Source organism: Rattus norvegicus, chromosome 20 (genome assembly GCF_021556685.1).
Source record: "Rattus norvegicus strain SHRSP/BbbUtx chromosome 20, alternate assembly SHRSP_T2T, whole genome shotgun sequence".
NCBI lineage: Eukaryota > Metazoa > Chordata > Mammalia > Rodentia > Muridae > Rattus > Rattus norvegicus.
In genome coordinates, this window is record NC_141553.1 from 23968909 (window position 1) to 23986354 (window position 17446).

The window sequence follows — 17446 nt, forward strand, 5'->3', positions numbered from 1 at the left end:
TCATTCAAATTTCTTCCTGCTCTGGTACCTTAATAACACCTCTGGCTTACACTCTTTGGCATCTTGCTTTTAGTATACTACTTCAAACCAGTTCCAACCTTGGCTGACTTGATTTTATGGATCAAGACTTTCAAATCTTCAGATTCAAAACTGTTTCTTCCCACACTTTAAAACTGCGTGCTGCCCCTTTTACTTTCTGGTAGACACCAATTCCCACACTTAAACCCTGAAACACCGCATCTTTGAGAACTCCCTCCTGAAACTTTAACCAGTTTCTTGATACTTTGGATCATTGTTCTTTGACTCATGATTTTTTCTTGTATTACCTCATCACATATCAACATTTTCTGGTCTTGGTCATACATCCCTAAAGGAATTCCTGATTCCTGCTTTAAGGTGCCTTTACATGATTGTCTCTCATTGTAAATCAAAGATATACTGCATCATCACTATGATTCAAGAGGCTCATCTAAAACTCTACCTTAGCAGACTGACAAAAGAGGATCTTCTGGTCTCCTTGATATGATGGATGAAAAAATACAGTAGCAGAATCTGTGAGTGATTTCTGTATGCTGCTTCTGTCACATCCATGTGCCCTAAGAGGCCAAGTTCTCAGTATCATAGCCACGAAGAACGCACTTCTTCCCAAAACTGGTAGAGACTTGCAGGCAGTTGGGTCTCTAGTGAATCTTTTAAGAATTAAGAACCAGGTCTAACGAAGCTGTGGGGAATCTCAGGAAGACATTGTGAGGAAGATATAATGCAGTTGCTAGATTTTTGACTGGAGGAGACTGGAAAAGATGACAAAGTTCGAACTAAATAGTTAACTTGCTAATTTCTGACAGCTATTTTAACAGTAGCAGAAAAGGAGTATAGTCACAGAGACTAACAAACTAACTGACAAAAGGAATTCTTAAAAGTCTCAGGTACTTTGCGTAGGTTGGTGCTATTACTCAGTTCTCATGTTATTTCATCAAGTTTCAAATTCATTCCCCCTTCCCTCACTGCAAAAACATATACAGACAATATGTATTTAGTGATGGGAGTATGTTAGACAAGTGTTACTCTGAACAGACATTACCTTATTTAACTGGATCCTTACAAAACCCCTGTGAGGAAGATCTTTTTGACTCCTTATCACAGATGGGAACTTTTAATGTTGTGTCCCATTTACAGATGAAAAGGTGAATATCATCTCCCAAACCTAGAGAGCATTAGCTACGGTTTTAACTCTGAGAAATCATGTATCCGGCATCTGTGTGATTCTAGTGTTTTTGCTTCAGAATATTTCCAGGGTAGATGTGAGATTTCTTGTCTTTGCTTGGTCGTTCAACTTTGTTTTTAATTTAACAGCATAGAGAACGCTCCTGTGACCCTCTGCTATGTCTGAGTTAGTTGTTTGTCTAATCACAGAAACATGTCTGGTATAACCTAAGGGGCAATAACCTTACGTCAACTTAAGGTACTAACATTTTCGGCCCATTGCAGAGAGTGAGTACGTTGGAGCAGAACTGTTCAGCTCATGATAACCAGGAAGCATAGGAGACCTACAACAGGAAGGGACAGGGCAAGATGTGACCATGAAAAGCACTCATAACTAGCGATCTACTTTTCTCCAGGCTCCATATTCTACAGTTGACAATCTCTATTCATATAGGAAACCATTCAATGGCATAAAACTTTCACTAGATCAATGCCCTTCGAGCAACACCCACTGGCACAGCACTGAGATGTATTTAATCAAGACATTAACCAAAGAGGACTGTCCCAGGATCATAACCCTTATGTAGTAAAATGTTAAATGTTTCTGAAAAAATCTCTAGTTTATAATCATTATTGTTAATTTAAATTAATATCTGACTTATTCAGAATAAGGAAAATAGAAAGTAAAGAGTGATGTTACATATATTGGATCATTAGTCTTTTAAATACAAATGTTTAAAATGAATGAAGCATAGACAAAATAGAAGATTTTGTTTTATTATTTTTAATTAGGTGTATCTAGGTGTAGAAATCTGCATTTGAATGCAGATTCTTTCAGAAGACAAAGGCTTTGAATACTTCTGAAGACAGAGACAGTGGTTAACTGATATGGGTGCTGGACACTGAACTGTGTGGAAGAGCTCTTAACCATGGGCCCATCTCTCCACCCTCAAGATAAAATGTTCATGCTTGAGGAGTTTTGTCCCATGAGATAAAGCATGCCTCAGTTGGAATCGAAAGACAGAATTGTTTTAGAGAGAGAGATCAGTAGACAACTTGAGGGTGGTGCTCAGGAGGCTGTAGTTCCCATAGTGCAGCACGTGGAATGGAAACAATGAAGGAGACTCAGACATAAGTGATTTTGCTTTCCATCTGACTTGGGCTGTGTTATGCAGCTCCTCAGAGACTAGTTTTGCAACTACACCAACCTTAGGTGTTGATATGGGCAGTACTAAGAACTTGAAAATAGCTGTGCTTTTAACCATAAAATAAGTATAGATTAATTTCTTATTTATTTATTTTTCCTCCCCCTATCTTCCTCCCCTTCTCCTCTGAGAGGATGGCTTCCCTGTAGGTGTACCCTCACCCTGGTACATCAGCTCTCTGCAGAATTAGGTTTACATTTCAATCAGAAGATCTCACTGCTGCAACACATCACCTAGGAGACTGAGCTCAGAAGACTGCGTATGAAAATCTCCCTTCTGCGTTTGCCTTGCTTCTTATTTAGTTATCACAGAGGAATGTGTTCAGCTTATTTACTGGATAAAAAGATGGGAATGTGTATCCACTCAAGGGGAGGTGACTGGAGCGAAGAAAGGTTCAAACTGAAATGCAGGATTCACTCTACTTACTGTGGAGAACATGATGTCGACACAATATACACAGTGAATGTTATTGGAGACATAAGGAGGCTTTCCAAAGGAGATACTATCGTAGTAAGTTTTTAACCACAAAAAGTCAGTGAGGTAATGACCTCATTCAGAAAAGAAAATGTATGACTAAGTGTATATCCTGAAACTATATAAAACAGACTAATCCAACCTCTTTTATCAAATGCAGGAGGACCTGTTACTTAAGAACACAAATCAAGTATATTTTAACAACTCTTTTAAAATCTCTTATATGATTACATTTTGGGAATTAATGGATGAATATATGTTTAAATAAAATACCAAGAATTCAGAGCACTTGTAATTTTGTCGTACAATCTACAAATCTGAGCACATCGTAGACTGTAAGAATTCAAATACAATCACATACAAATATTATTGCGAACATGAATTTGATTCTAAGAACTGAGAATGGGTGAATACATATTTTTAATTATTATTCTACAAGTATGTCTAATTAACTGGCTTACGTTCATATTCTAGAGGGTTCCCATTAGAATGTAGATGTTTATGGGAAATGTACACGGTAATATTTGAATGCATTTTATTTTGCATCTTACTATGTAACCTCCACTGGTGTTACACTCTCTATACAGCACAGAGTTCTGCTCCTGATTCTGAATACAGGGATATCAGGCATCAAATGCTGCATCAGCCAAAATGGAGTTGAGATTCAATCTAGTGCTCAATTTGCTGGTATTTTCTGTCAACAAAGTAATTACATATTCCCTGCAAAAACATCTAAATAGGGTAAGAGAGATTACTCAGGATTAAAATGTTTGCTGCCATGTCAGATGACCTGAGTGTGACCCCAGAACCTACACAGGGGAAGTAGGGAAGTGGTTTTGCAAATTTTCCTCTGACAACTATATAAGTGCCATAGCAGGTACGTGCCCTCACAAACACACACACACACACACACACACACACACACACACAAACACACACACACACACACACACACACACACACTAAACCAGTGTAAACATAAAAATTGAAATAGAATTATTATGGAAGGTGAAATATTCTCTTATGTTAACATGTGAAATAAATGTGACTAAAACCTCAAGATACTATGTGTTTATACATCAAAAGCACATAAATATATATGCTTAATATAGATCACATAAACAAATTATGAACCAAATTAACACATTTTGGTATGAACATTTAACATTTATATCTGTTTACTTAAGTTTGATAAATTTGGATTTATTAATTTAATTTAAACTTACGTATTAAGTTTATGTCTCATTAAGCTAATTGAATATGTATGCTCATGTAATTGTAAAGTCAAGCAACCTCATTAGCTTGCCACTTGAGAAGAAAGAAAGAAACTTTTAAATACATTTGACTAGGCCCAGGGTTCTTAAGTTTCCTAATGTTGTGACCCTTTAATACAGTTTGTTGTAATCACCCTCACCCACAGAATGATATCATTGCTACCTCATAACTGCGTGTTTCCTGCTCTTATGAATTGTAACTGAATATGCACTATTTAGCACACCTGTTATATGACCCCCGACGTCTGAAAGCCACAGATTGAGAAGCGTTGGATTAGGTGACTGCTGCATTCTTACTAGTGCTTTATTATGATCTGTGTATAAAAGTGCAGTGGTTGAATTTAACCCCCTCAAATTCTTAGGTCCAATGAAGAAAAGTCATTTTCTTCACTACTTAGAAGTTAAGGCTTATCCATTAATTTCATGTAGATTGTATTACTCTTAAGGCTTATAACTAACCACATGTATGCCAATAGTCTTATCATTAAGCCTGAAATGGTCCATACACCAAGACTGATACAGGACTTTTTGACCTCAAGCATTCTCTCAATAAAACTTTATGTAACTAGTGACAAGTGTTAAAACCCAGGTCAACTGTCACCCTTATGAGGTTACCTAATGAAGCTTTTACATCTGTGAAAATAAAGATTTAACCCTATATAATGCAATATAAATGTAATATAAATATAAACCTAAAGAAAACTCAATTTTCTATTAGTAGTTCTAAAGCATATTTAGATACATATTTTCTCTGTTTCGAGCAGTGGCTGATAGTACATAAATAAACAGTATTTAACACTAATATAGTTAAGTTTGTTGATGTGTGTCCCAAATCTGTGTCTTGAAAATTACCTCAAACAAATATATAAGAATATACAAGAAACACAGATACACACACACACACACACACACACACACACATGTGCAGCATATACAGCTGAGAGAGAGAGAGAGAAAGAGAGAGAGAGAGAGAGAGAGAGAGAGAGAGAGAGAGAGAGAGAGATGGGGGAGAGGGAAGAGAAGAGAAAAATGGTTGCAAGAAGCACATTTTGTGAAGTGTTAAATAAAATTTCTATTTTTTCCTCCTATGTCAGCATTTAAAAAGCATTATTTTCTTAAAAACATATTAACAATATCTTCTATAAGATAAACCTTACTTGTATCAATTGCTGTTGGAAGAAAGGTGGTCCATTTATACGTAAGTATAGAGACGTAGCAATGGGTGGTGACATTTACACCACTATGCTCTGGTAAAAGTGATCATTACTGAAATGATGACTGTTGTCCTGGACACAATGTAATTGACTTTAATGATCACATTAATTTTGAAATATACCCCAGGCCAAGATAAAATAGCAAAACAGACACTTAAATGAAGTTACTCATAGTATTGATTTTATTGCTACTTCCATAAATATGGCAGGCTGCTGTAACTTTAGGTCCAAATATGACAGGGCATTTTCATTGTTCCTGATTTAAAGAGTCTGTACATGTTCTCTTTATGTGTTTGAAGTCTAAGAACGTTTTAAAAAATGAAATTCCTTGCAGAATTTCATCAACAGAAAGAATCGTTCCTCAAATACATATTTTAAAGATGAGTGTGCTGACTTTCTTTCCCTTTGACCTTGGTGTCCACACTGAGTGTGTGTGTGTGTGTGTGTGTGTGTGTGTGTGTGTGTGTGTGTGTATTCAGGAAAATACATAATTATGCATATGTCTATGAACTTTCTCCAAGCTACTTATTTGAATTAACAAAGACCTTTTCTCCATTATTATATTTTATTAATGCTATAAATAAGGATTAGTTTTAAAGGATAATTTATTTAAATAAACCTAAAGAAAGGAAAAATGAGTATGAAGAAAGGAAAAAAGGAGGGAGGGAGGGAAGCAGGGGGAGCAAAGAAAGGAAGAAGAGAGGGAGAAAGGGAGGAAGGGAGGCGGGAGAGAGGGAGGGAGGGAGGGAGAAAATTCATGGGTCAAACTCTATTATTCCACTGATCAGTTGTGTTTGCGGTTGTAGATTGTTTGAATCAGAAAGTCTTCTGATGTTTTTCCCAACAAACAGAGACTGAATTATATAAGAAGACACATTTCACATGAGAAAATCAGAATGATAGAATATATTGTCCTATGTTATTGACATCTATATGACAACGTGAAAAATTAAGTAGGATTATCAATTATGTCATCTGTTTCCTAGCAAACGGTTTCATGACTGTGGAAAATGTGTTCTGTAAGCTGGGTTTAAGTTGAATTAGATATCTCAACTCAGCACCAAACAGAAAAAATTAAATACCAATAAGCTAGGCACTATAAAGACAGGTTTGCATCTGTTACTTGAGGCTAGTACCTGATAGGAGGGCTTAGGGAATAATGTATAATGCAGATGTCCAAAAGCCATAATAGATGAACACTGAAAACTGAACACTGGAATGGACTCTTAAGCAAATGGGCAAGTGACCAGGGAGGAAACCTAAATTCAAGAATCATGGCCAAGGGCTGCCTATATCCAGAACAGGAAGGACGGTTTTCACCATTCCACCTGATGCTGTCACTATATAAAGCAAACAAAAAAATATACTAGATATATGACTCAATCAGTGAAGTGCTTAATTAGGACATGAGGTTAGATTCCCAGGACCCTTATAAAATTCAGCCACAATACCATACCTGTAACTTCAACTTTGTGTGTAACAGAAATGGGCAACTCCTGGTGCTCTCTGGTTACACAGCCTAATTTATCCATAAGCTATGGTTTCAGTAGCTCTTCCTTTAAAAAATGTCCTAGAAGAGTGATCAAGGAAGAAATCCAACCTTGACCTCTGCCTTCCACAAGCACAGCATACAGCTTGGTTGTATGCAATTGGCCAGAAGTAAATCTCTCTCTTGCACTAAAGAATACGGGGCTTCACTGAAGTTTGACTCATTGGTTACCTTTAAGAGTATCTGCCTCGTGGGATTTATCAAGATTTAAAGTGATCAAAGATATTCATGTATGTAATTAAGACTTTCTAAACTTCAAAGCACTAAGCACATCTAAGAAGATATTAGCATTTGATATGCTATTCTAAGCAAGGTTCGTTTTAGTACTGCTACACCAAAGACTACAAAGATGTCTCTAGCATCAAAGAACTCTCTGATATATGGACAGACGTATAAGTAAGGGGAGAAGAAATATAGAACAGAAGATAGGGAAATGAGATAGCTCAGCCTGCAAAGTGCTTGTCATAGAAACATGAGGACCTGTGTCACCACCAATTCTTGTCACCTCTGATGATCCCAGCACCAGGAGTCAAGATACAGATATATTTCTGGAGCTTGCTGGCTAGGAAGTTTAGCCAACTGGTGAGATCAAGGTTTATGTAGAATGTCTGCTTCAGAAAAAAGTGTGGAAAACAGCTAAGGAAGACATCTGACAACCATCTCTGGCCTCTGCTTCCCCATGCTCATCCATGCTCATCCCCACCACATGCATACATGAAGGGATATATATGATTAAAAGAGCAGAGAGGGAAAGTGACTAGTATTCTTTATGGGTACAAAGATAAATATTCAAATAAATTAAAATAAATCATCAGATAAGTAACCACAATCTATCCTTCAGCTCTGAGCATATATGGCCCACTACCTTCAAACTCTCATATTCTACTGTAGTGAGTGATAGCTTGTGGATTGTCTTCTCTGATGAAATGGAAACTTGAGAGTCTATTCCCACAGCATTTGCGCTCTCTCTCTCTCTCTCTCTCTCTCTCTCTCTCTCTCTCTCTCTCTCTCTCTTGTCAGGCTTGGAGACAGTCACCCTTGCCCACTGAGCATCCTGTTAGTCCAATTCCTCATGCTATTAAACTGATAATCATCGCTGTGACTATGGATAGGAAGTTTCCATTGACCAATGTATCTGGCACTGTTGCATCAGAATAGGAAAGAGAACTATACATGATGGTTGCTATTTTATTCAGAATTTTAGCTGAAGATAATCACTGTCTTTACAGTTGTGCCTTCTTCATGATACAGAAACCTTTTTTAAATCCATGTGCATTGATACATAGACAGTACAACTCGTGGTGAAAAGTCTGTGATCTATTCAACTAGTTTGAATTGAATGGCATTGCCTATAAAAATTTAGAATAAACACTCTATTTAAATTATTTTACCAAAATAAACAGTTTATGAAGTATACCTTATAGAGTCATTTATATGAGCAAGTGTTTAATTCCAAATAAATAATATATATACCCTGATAGTGGTGATTTTAATACCATTATCCTTACCATTTAATATGTAGCTAAATCAATAAGAAAATCAATGACCAGCAGCTTTTAGTAGATGGCAGAAAAACAATTCCAACTAACCTGTTTACTTTTTAGATTGTGAGGAACAACTTAAACTAATTCTTATTAGCTTCCTATCCCAAAATAAACATAAAAGAAATATATTGATTATTGTAATTATGTCTATAACTATCATCTATTTGTCCAAAATATATCTAGTACACACATACTATATATATATACATATATATATGCCTATCACCTATATTTAGATTACCATATTACTTACTTACATATATCTATCATCTATGCTTCTATGTATATATGTATATGTTAATATTATACATGTGTCTACCTACCTACACATCTGCAATCTACCTGTTTGTGTCTCTCCAAGTAAGTATGGTTACCTAATACAGAAGAACTGCTTGAACCCCTATCACAGATGGTTTCTACCAGTATTTTGTATTTCTATATCACTTTGTATTTCACATGACATTTATATTCATGAGCACAAAATTATACTCTGCCACTCACTTCTTTGTAGACTGACGAATTCAAGTAAAATTAATTTATATCCACCTAACCTAAAATCATTCAGCATGCTAATTTGTGGCTTTTTGGTTGAACAGAAGTCTGTTTTTTTTTCCTTTATACTGATTTTATATAAAACCTGTAAATGTTCAGGACATAAAAATACTCATTTGGTGTTTGGAAAAATGGAATGTGTCAAATTACCCCTAGTGACAATAGCAAGTGAGCAGAATTCATGATTTTTAATGGCGTGACAAGATATATGTGTACTTGCCTAGGAGAAAGCAGAACAAAAAAAGTTCCAGATTTGAGATGCAACAAAAGAAATAATCTTTTTGATGGAGCAATATATAAGATTTGTTACCTGTGATAGATTTGTAGCAACCTAATTTGTGGAATCCATGAAGTGTAGTGATGGAAATGTATCTGAAGTTTTACAACTTACCTCACAATTCTCTTTCTTCTTCCTGACTGTCCAATCCTCAGAGTATGGTCTATACTGTTTTGAACAGGAAAAACTGGGGCTCTGAGCATTCATCAATATGAGGACTCCTACCCATTTATCCAGCATTTTCGTTTGCTCTTTAGTAATAACTCTGTGAACAGAGAGAGGTTGTTTCTGGGTTTCTTTATAAGTCAAGTTCCACTCAGAGGAAAGCAGGTACTACTTGTGAAAAGGTACATCCGATGAGTTCGTGCAGAGAGGATTACAGCTTAAAATACCACAGTAGAAATGTCAATAAACATGGGAAATCGATTCAGCTACAGAGAAAATAACATTTCATGGCCATGTTAGAAATAGCCTTGGAAAAATGGAAATTAAGAAGGGAAGTTCTGAGGAAATAAGGGGGAGCAGAAATTCCCATCCAGGTCTCATTGTGAAAGGCCTGGGGTTGAAGTGAGGAAGTGATTCTGATTTTCACAGGGTCAAATTGCCTTCAGGTTTATTTTTTATTTATTTATTTTTTTGCAATTCATATGATGCCTCAACTGATTTCTTAATTCATGGAGGCCTGGGCTCTTTGAAGGAAAGCGATTTCAGGATTTGTGAACAGTTCTGGGGTCTTTCAACTGCTCTAGTCTCTCTTGTCTGGTATGTGAATTACTGTACCGTACAGTTAGAAACTGGTTCACTCTGAGTTCAGATGCTCACAGTGTGAAATAAATGATTAATTTTAAATGCTTAGTGCAACAAAGTAATGGATAGAATATCATTAGTAATAATTATATTGGTTAATTGGTAAAATAATATCATTTTGAATTATTAAAGTATATAATTGAATTAACTTATCTTCGATGGTACTACAAAGATGTTGAAAATATGTCTAAGGGCCTGCAGAGATGGCTAAGTCAATACAGTTCTTGCCAGGCAGGCATGAGAACCTGAGTTTGAATTCTCAGATAGATGTTCATGCTGTGCACAGTGGAACATGTCCATTATCCCGACCCCCATGAATTGACTACAAGAGGCACCCTGCAGCTTTATACCAGCAAGCCTAGCTTAGTTCATAAGTTCCAGGTTCAGTGTGAGATCCTGTATTCAAAAATAAGGTGACAGATATCAAATGCTGAAACTCTGGGCTCCACGTGTAGTTCCTATGTACATGTTTATCTTTATAAACACACGCATATATGTGAGCATATACACCACAAAACAACATGTGTCAAAAAAATCTATGATGCTGATATAGGCAGGCACTATATTACACAGTGACTATCAGAAGGCTCTCTGTCCTTGCAAACTAAACTATTCCTGATTATAGGTTAAAGTATAAGGCTGATCGGGGCAAAAAAAAAAAAAAAAAAAAAGGTAAATAGCAGAAAGCATGGATTCCCAATGTCTGCCTTGATGTGCTTGTGCTCTGAGGGGAAAAGGAGGGAGGATGGAGGGAAGGATTGTGGGAGAGGGGTGACCAGGATGGAGGCAGTGGGCAGAATGTAAAGTGAATAAGGAGAAAGGAACTAATAAAAAAAACCCAAGCAAATAAACAAATCAGAAAAGATCTATATTGTGAATGACTTTTACAGAAAGCAGTGCTAACAATGGAGTGCACCTGGAGTGTCTCTACTAATTCCTAGATTCCTTTCCATGTTTGTTTTCTTGGACCAAATGAAGCAGTAAAGACAATAGAAGAAAAGGTTTCTGTTAGAGTGCCAGAGTCAAAGGAGCGAAGTAGAACATGAAGACAATAGAAGCCAGGATAACTTGGGTGATTCTCTATGTCTGGGCTTCGACCGCCTTCACTTAGCTCCTGGAAATCAGTGATTCTATGGGGAAATGTTCCACTCTGAAGCTACAGAGCCCATGTCCTAAAAGCTCATTCTGTTTTTTTGCAAATGTGGCTTGATGTTCCCAAGAGAGTTTCACCGCACCGTATCTGCTCCAGTAAATGTATCTTATAACATAATATTAAATCCAAAACCATTTGAGCTGCATAATATTACCATCAATATTTTGTCAGCAAGAAGAGTGATTTTTTTTCAACTTTCCCATTACATGAGAAAGGAAAGCTATCTATTCAATGCATCATAGCGGTGCTTATGTAAAGCAGATATTTTGCAAATGTCAACAATTTTCCTCTGCATCTCTAGGCAATCAAGGACTTACAGAAAATAAACAGAGCACAAACAGAATTCACTTTTATGGTGTATACATGGACTATATAATCAAACGTATTTTCATGAGCTGTGCTCAGCCAGACCTATTCCCAACAACTTTTTAAAGGTCTACTACAGTATGTCTCTCTGACATTCCTATTCATGACTCTCCCTAAACTGGCCAGAACTATCCCACATCTCACATTTAGGGTCCAGCCTTGTCCAGCTAAGACTGCCTGTACCATAAACTAACCTTTATACTTCCGCCAGGAACTTTGTGCCTGTTTCAATCCACAGGACCCTTCTGTGCCTCATTCGACTTCTCCATATGGCCAGACAACCCATCTCCTTCTTCAGGATTACAGAGAGTCCAGTTGACCTCCCCACAACTCTTCTCTCCAGTTGTCTGATCTAGCCCTGGATCCACACTCAGAGCTTAACCTAGTCTAAGCTCACCTGCCTATATGGTAACAAATCTCTAGGTTCCTCCCAGACACTGTCTACGTATCTCCCAACTTACAGTACAGGTCCTTCCCACACCACATCAAAACTTTCCCACACTCTCTAGTCTGCCTCCAGGTACACGAACCTCATCCCCTCTGTCTACCTGCATTAATTTCACCCACGTCATTTCCAAATTCTATATCCAACTTAGCTGTTCCTCCTCTCCTTTCCCTCTACCTTCTCAGTCCATATCCTAACCTAAAAATTACAAAAGAATTCTGCACATCCAGATTTCATTACAAAAATTATCAACGATATTAAAGATCAAGACAGGGTCTTATGAGCAAAACCTTTTAGTCTTATAGAAATACTTTCAGAGAGAATTACCTATATGAACGTGAGGACATAGAAATTAAGAGAACACCTCATGAACATGCCTAAATACAAACAAAAACTCAAGGACTTTAAAAGACACAAAGAAACCACTCAAGGAAATTAAAGAGAATTAGCTTTAGGGGAGTAAATGCCTGAGAGATGACCAAAAAAGCACAAACATACTACTGGTGGAAATGAAGAAGGCACTGTATGGATTGATAGCTGAGTAGTATTACATTGTGTGAATGAACCACCATTTCTGTATCCATTCTTCTGTTGTCAGACACCTGGATCAGTTCCAGCTTTGGCTCTCCCAAATAAGGCTGCTATCAACATAGTGGAACATGTGCCCCTGTGGGCTGGTGGGGCATCTTTTGGGTATATGCCAAGGGGTGGTATAGCTGGATCTTCAGGTAGATCTGTTTCCAATTTTCCGGGAAACCCCCAGATTGATTTGCAGAGTGGTTGTAACAGTTTGCAATCTCTCCAGCAGTGGAGGAATGTTCCTCTCTCTATATCCTCTCTAACATGGGCTGTCACCTGAGTTTGTGATCTTAGCTGTTCTGATTGGTGTAAGGTAGAATCTCATTTCAATTTGCATTTTCCTAGTAATTAAGGACTTTGAACATTTCTTTAAGTGCTCTTCAGCCATTCGAGATTCTTCTGTTGTGAATTCTCTATTTAGTTCTCAACCCTATTTTTTGATTTGGTTGTTTGGTTTTCTGAAGTTAGCTTCTTGAGTTCTTTATATATACCAAAAAAAAATACACATTCCATTCAACAGCACATGGAAACTTTTCTAAAATTGACCACAGCATAGGACACAAAACAACATTTACAAAAACCAAAACAAGACAAAACGAAAAAATCCAAAAGTGAAATAACTTCTTGTTTTTCATATGACCACAATAAAATAAAATATAAAACTGACAGCAAACAAATATCTAGTAAATCCATAAACCCATGAACATTAAACAACTCATTACTAAATAATGAATGTGCCAGACAAAGAAACCAAGAAATAAATAACAAATTTCCTGGAAGTAAATGGAAACGAAAATACAGTAAACAAAGCCTCTGGGACACAGTGAAAGTAGTTCTATTAGGGAAATTAATAACAGTAGATACCTACATTAACAATAAAGAATCTACAAAGATCTCAAATCAATAACTTAATGAAGCAACTCAAAAAAATTGGAAAAACAAGAATGGCCGAAATGGTGACTGAAAATTTCATAACATTAACTGTTTACCTAAAAATAAAAATGCAAGTATAAATACATGCATATAGTTTAAATAAAAGTGTCTCATCTGGGCTATTTTGTCAAAGAGCCAAAGACTGCCTATCAAAATATACAAGAATCCCTCTTTTCATTTGTTGGTAAGCATTTTCTAAGAGCTGCCCAAAACACACAGGCTCTTTGTGTTGTTTTAAGTTGCCCTCCTAGAGTTTGAAGGTAAATTCCAACTGCTGCTAACACCATGTACCCCAGAGCTTGGAAGTGCCTGAGCTAGAACAGGCCTGAGTAACTCCGCCCTGCGAACCAACTCTCATGGTTTTAGAAGATGGCTCTGAATATTTACAAAGGCGACCAACAGTTCCACCCAGCCATGAGCTACACGGATGACCAGTCAGGCAGCTAACATTAAATGTGCAGTAGTAGTACACATACTTTGGTTGCAACCAGCAGTTCTATTATTGAATTTAAGACCCATTTGATAATGACGACGATGATGATGACGACGACGACGACGACGACGACGACGACGACGACGACGACGACTACGAGGACGATGAAATCAGGACTAATACTGAATACCTAGTCAACTACCCAGAGCTAGTGGAGTCATGGATATTGAAGGAGGAACTGTAGCTAAGGAAACTTCTCTTTCAGCAGATGAGGATCACTTAAGGAAACCACAATCAATCAAACTACAGATTTGTGGATCCCAGACTCAGTAGACACATCTATAAAATAACTCTAGCACCTAATTCTCATGAAACTTAGCAAAGGAGAGGCCAGAACAATTGTAAGAGCCTGATAATGATAGCATTGGGAGTTTATTGGATAAAATTGTATCTTCTAGTAATGTCAGAAGTGACATCAATCTTACCAACATTACTGTCTAACATGAGCTAAACTATGACGATAATAAACATGATGGTTCAGAAGACATAGGGGAGGAGAACTTACACAGGTGCAAGCCCTGTGTGGAAAGGCCTTTGAGCTATATTAGGTTAAAAACACACATTCATATGTGTGTAAAAAGTAAACCAATATTATAGATGCCATTAAATCTATATTCATTACTACTTTTCAGATCTTTCAGGAACTCCATCTGTCTTCCATATGGTACACTATTTCAGAATCCTACAACTGGCATTCAGGATTCTTCTCTTCTTCCTTGCTAACCCTTTTTCTCTTCTATATTTTTGATAACAGTCAGTCTAACAGGTGTGAGGCAATGTCCCACAATTGGGCTGAATTTGCACTTCCCTGGTAACTACTGATCTTAGTTAGTATATCTACAAGTGCCTTTTGGGTATTTGTACACTTTGTTTCTTCAAACTGTGCTCTTATCTTTTTAAAAAAGAATAGGTATTAAGTTACAATAAGATAATTTTTTATAGTTTTGTTTGAATGCCAAAAGTGATGCAAGAAATAAAAGGAAATAAGGTAGTTTATCCTTTTATATGTAAATAGAAGTGAAATTATATTTATTTGATATATTTATTTATTCTCTAATGTATTTACATTTCACTAGACATTTGTAACTGAGGTATGAGACATAACACTAATTTCAAGGTCCATATCCCATTATAATGTCTGATTACATTACCCTGTTATAATGTCTTGTTTTAATATTATGTTATATACCCCGTTGTAATATTGTTGTCACAGGAGAAATTTTCTGCTCACCTAACATTAAATAACATGCTGCAACATTTTGTGTGGAGTATAACTTAATCCAATAATATTGTGGACCCCAACTTCTCTGGCATACACCTTATGGGAGACAAGGAGATAAGAGAGCCCTTCAGGTGAGAATTTCTCTTCTCCCAGGTTGATCAAGCATTTCTGTACAGAGTGGATTTTATAACAGAATTCTCTGCATATATTTCAAAGTGGTGACTGATATATTAACATAAAAATATCTCGTATCAGGAAAAGCACCAAAATATTTAAAGTGAACAATCTGAAAATCTTGAACGTATGTAAAAGGAGACGTCTTCTTCCACAAAGGTACTTTAATTTATATTCAGAGTTCATTAAACAATTTCTCTGTGGTAATTTCAATTGATATCATTTTCCAATTTGTTATCTAACATTTAAGTTAACATACATATTAGGTAAGCATAGCTAAGCAAGCAAACATAATTAATATAAAATATAACATATAATATGATTAATATAAATAAAAACAAACTTTGAGTTTCAAATGTTCTCCAGTTGCCAGGTTACTAGAAGAAAACTCTTTTCGCAACTTATGCAGTTGAGAATTGTTAAACAGCAGTAGCTAAATGTTATCCTTGCAGCCACATAAAACTACATGATTCATTCATGGTACGTATGCTACAAGTCTTATAAAACCTTGTACTAATCATTAGAATTGTCATCGCTTCTCGGCCTTTTGGCTAAGATCAAGTGTAGAATTGTATAAAGTTTATATATTAGCAATTGTATAGTTATAATCAATGCAGATTGATGCATTGATAAAATCCAGAATTTACATTTTCAATAAAATTTTGTTGAATGTTGGAGATTAAGCCCAGGACTTAATGCATGTTAATTATAGCTGCTTCTATTCAGTAGTACTATTCCTCAAATTTATATTACTATCTCTATATTTCTATTTTCAGATCAATATAGTGTAGTGCATAGTAAAAGTAATAAAAAGCATAACTTTGCTATATAGGAAACACGAATAAAATAATACCATCTACATTTCTATATCACAGATTTATAAAATATTATCTTAAAACAGATAATTCTATGAAATACCACTTTGTAGTACTTTAGATCCACTTAAATACTACCAAATAAAACAGTTCAAATTAAAGATTTTTACAAGAAAAACCAGCATAAAATTTATGTTATTATTTCTTATTATGATAAGCCTGCCTATGACAATCAACTATCATAATTTTATGATCTAAAAATAGAATATGATATGGAGTGTTAATTTGCAATTTATATTAAAATGATATATAGTAAAAAGACACATTCAAAGTAAATGCTGTCCTAGGAAGCTTCTTTTTAGTCATCATAGAATCTCTTTATAGGGAAAGGAAAACTAAAAGTTATCTTTGTCAAGAGAAATTGTTTTGTTTTGCCTCTGAAATAGGCATGATAAAATGGGGATCAGCTCTGGCAATCTTCTTTGCAGGGTGTGGCCTCTGATACATAGATATTTCTCATGGAAGGAAGATAGACCAGCCAAGGAAAATGCCTTTCAGGAATATAATGAAGGACTTTCTTTTGTGGTTTTTCAAAGTAGAATCTGCAGTAGTGACTTTTCCCAGGAACTAACTACTCTCAGTGATACTTTAGGACCATCAATTCTCTGAATGTCAGAAAGAGTTCTCATAACCATCCTGGCATATGAAGCCTCATACAGTATTTCCAAGTATTGTTCAAGTTTAGGGATAAATGCCTACAGTACAACTCACGTGGGATTTATTAAGCAAGCTCCCATTGTAAGCCCACTCTAGAGGATTTGATTTTTAAGATTTTCTATAAAGCCATTGAACAGAGAAAACCTAATATCTAAAACCTAGAACAGAATTTAAAATGTCAATGGCAGCTGAAATCTTCAGCAATTCTAGTTTTATCATGCAATGTGAAATTGAAATTTTAAATATGGTTCATTTCACTTAACGATATAGAAAAGATCTGCAAGAAAATTTTGAAAACAATGAAGTAATTTTATGTATGAAGGGAAACAATGTAAGGATTTTGGAAGCCTAGCAAAGCTCTTTCATCTCTATTAAATGGATATATTGAATGCACTTTTATGTTATCATCAATTTTTATTGGGATACTTGAAAATAAAAGTATAGCAAAAT

The 17446-nt window shown here is 36.0% G+C and overlaps 1 pseudogene; it reads left to right on the forward strand.

Annotated features, from left to right (window-relative positions):
• Nucleotides 1-15995: 15995 nt before the first annotated feature.
• On the forward strand, nt 15996-16116 carry LOC120099036 (U2 spliceosomal RNA; annotated as a pseudogene).
• The last annotated feature ends 1330 nt before the right edge of the window (nt 16117-17446 follow it).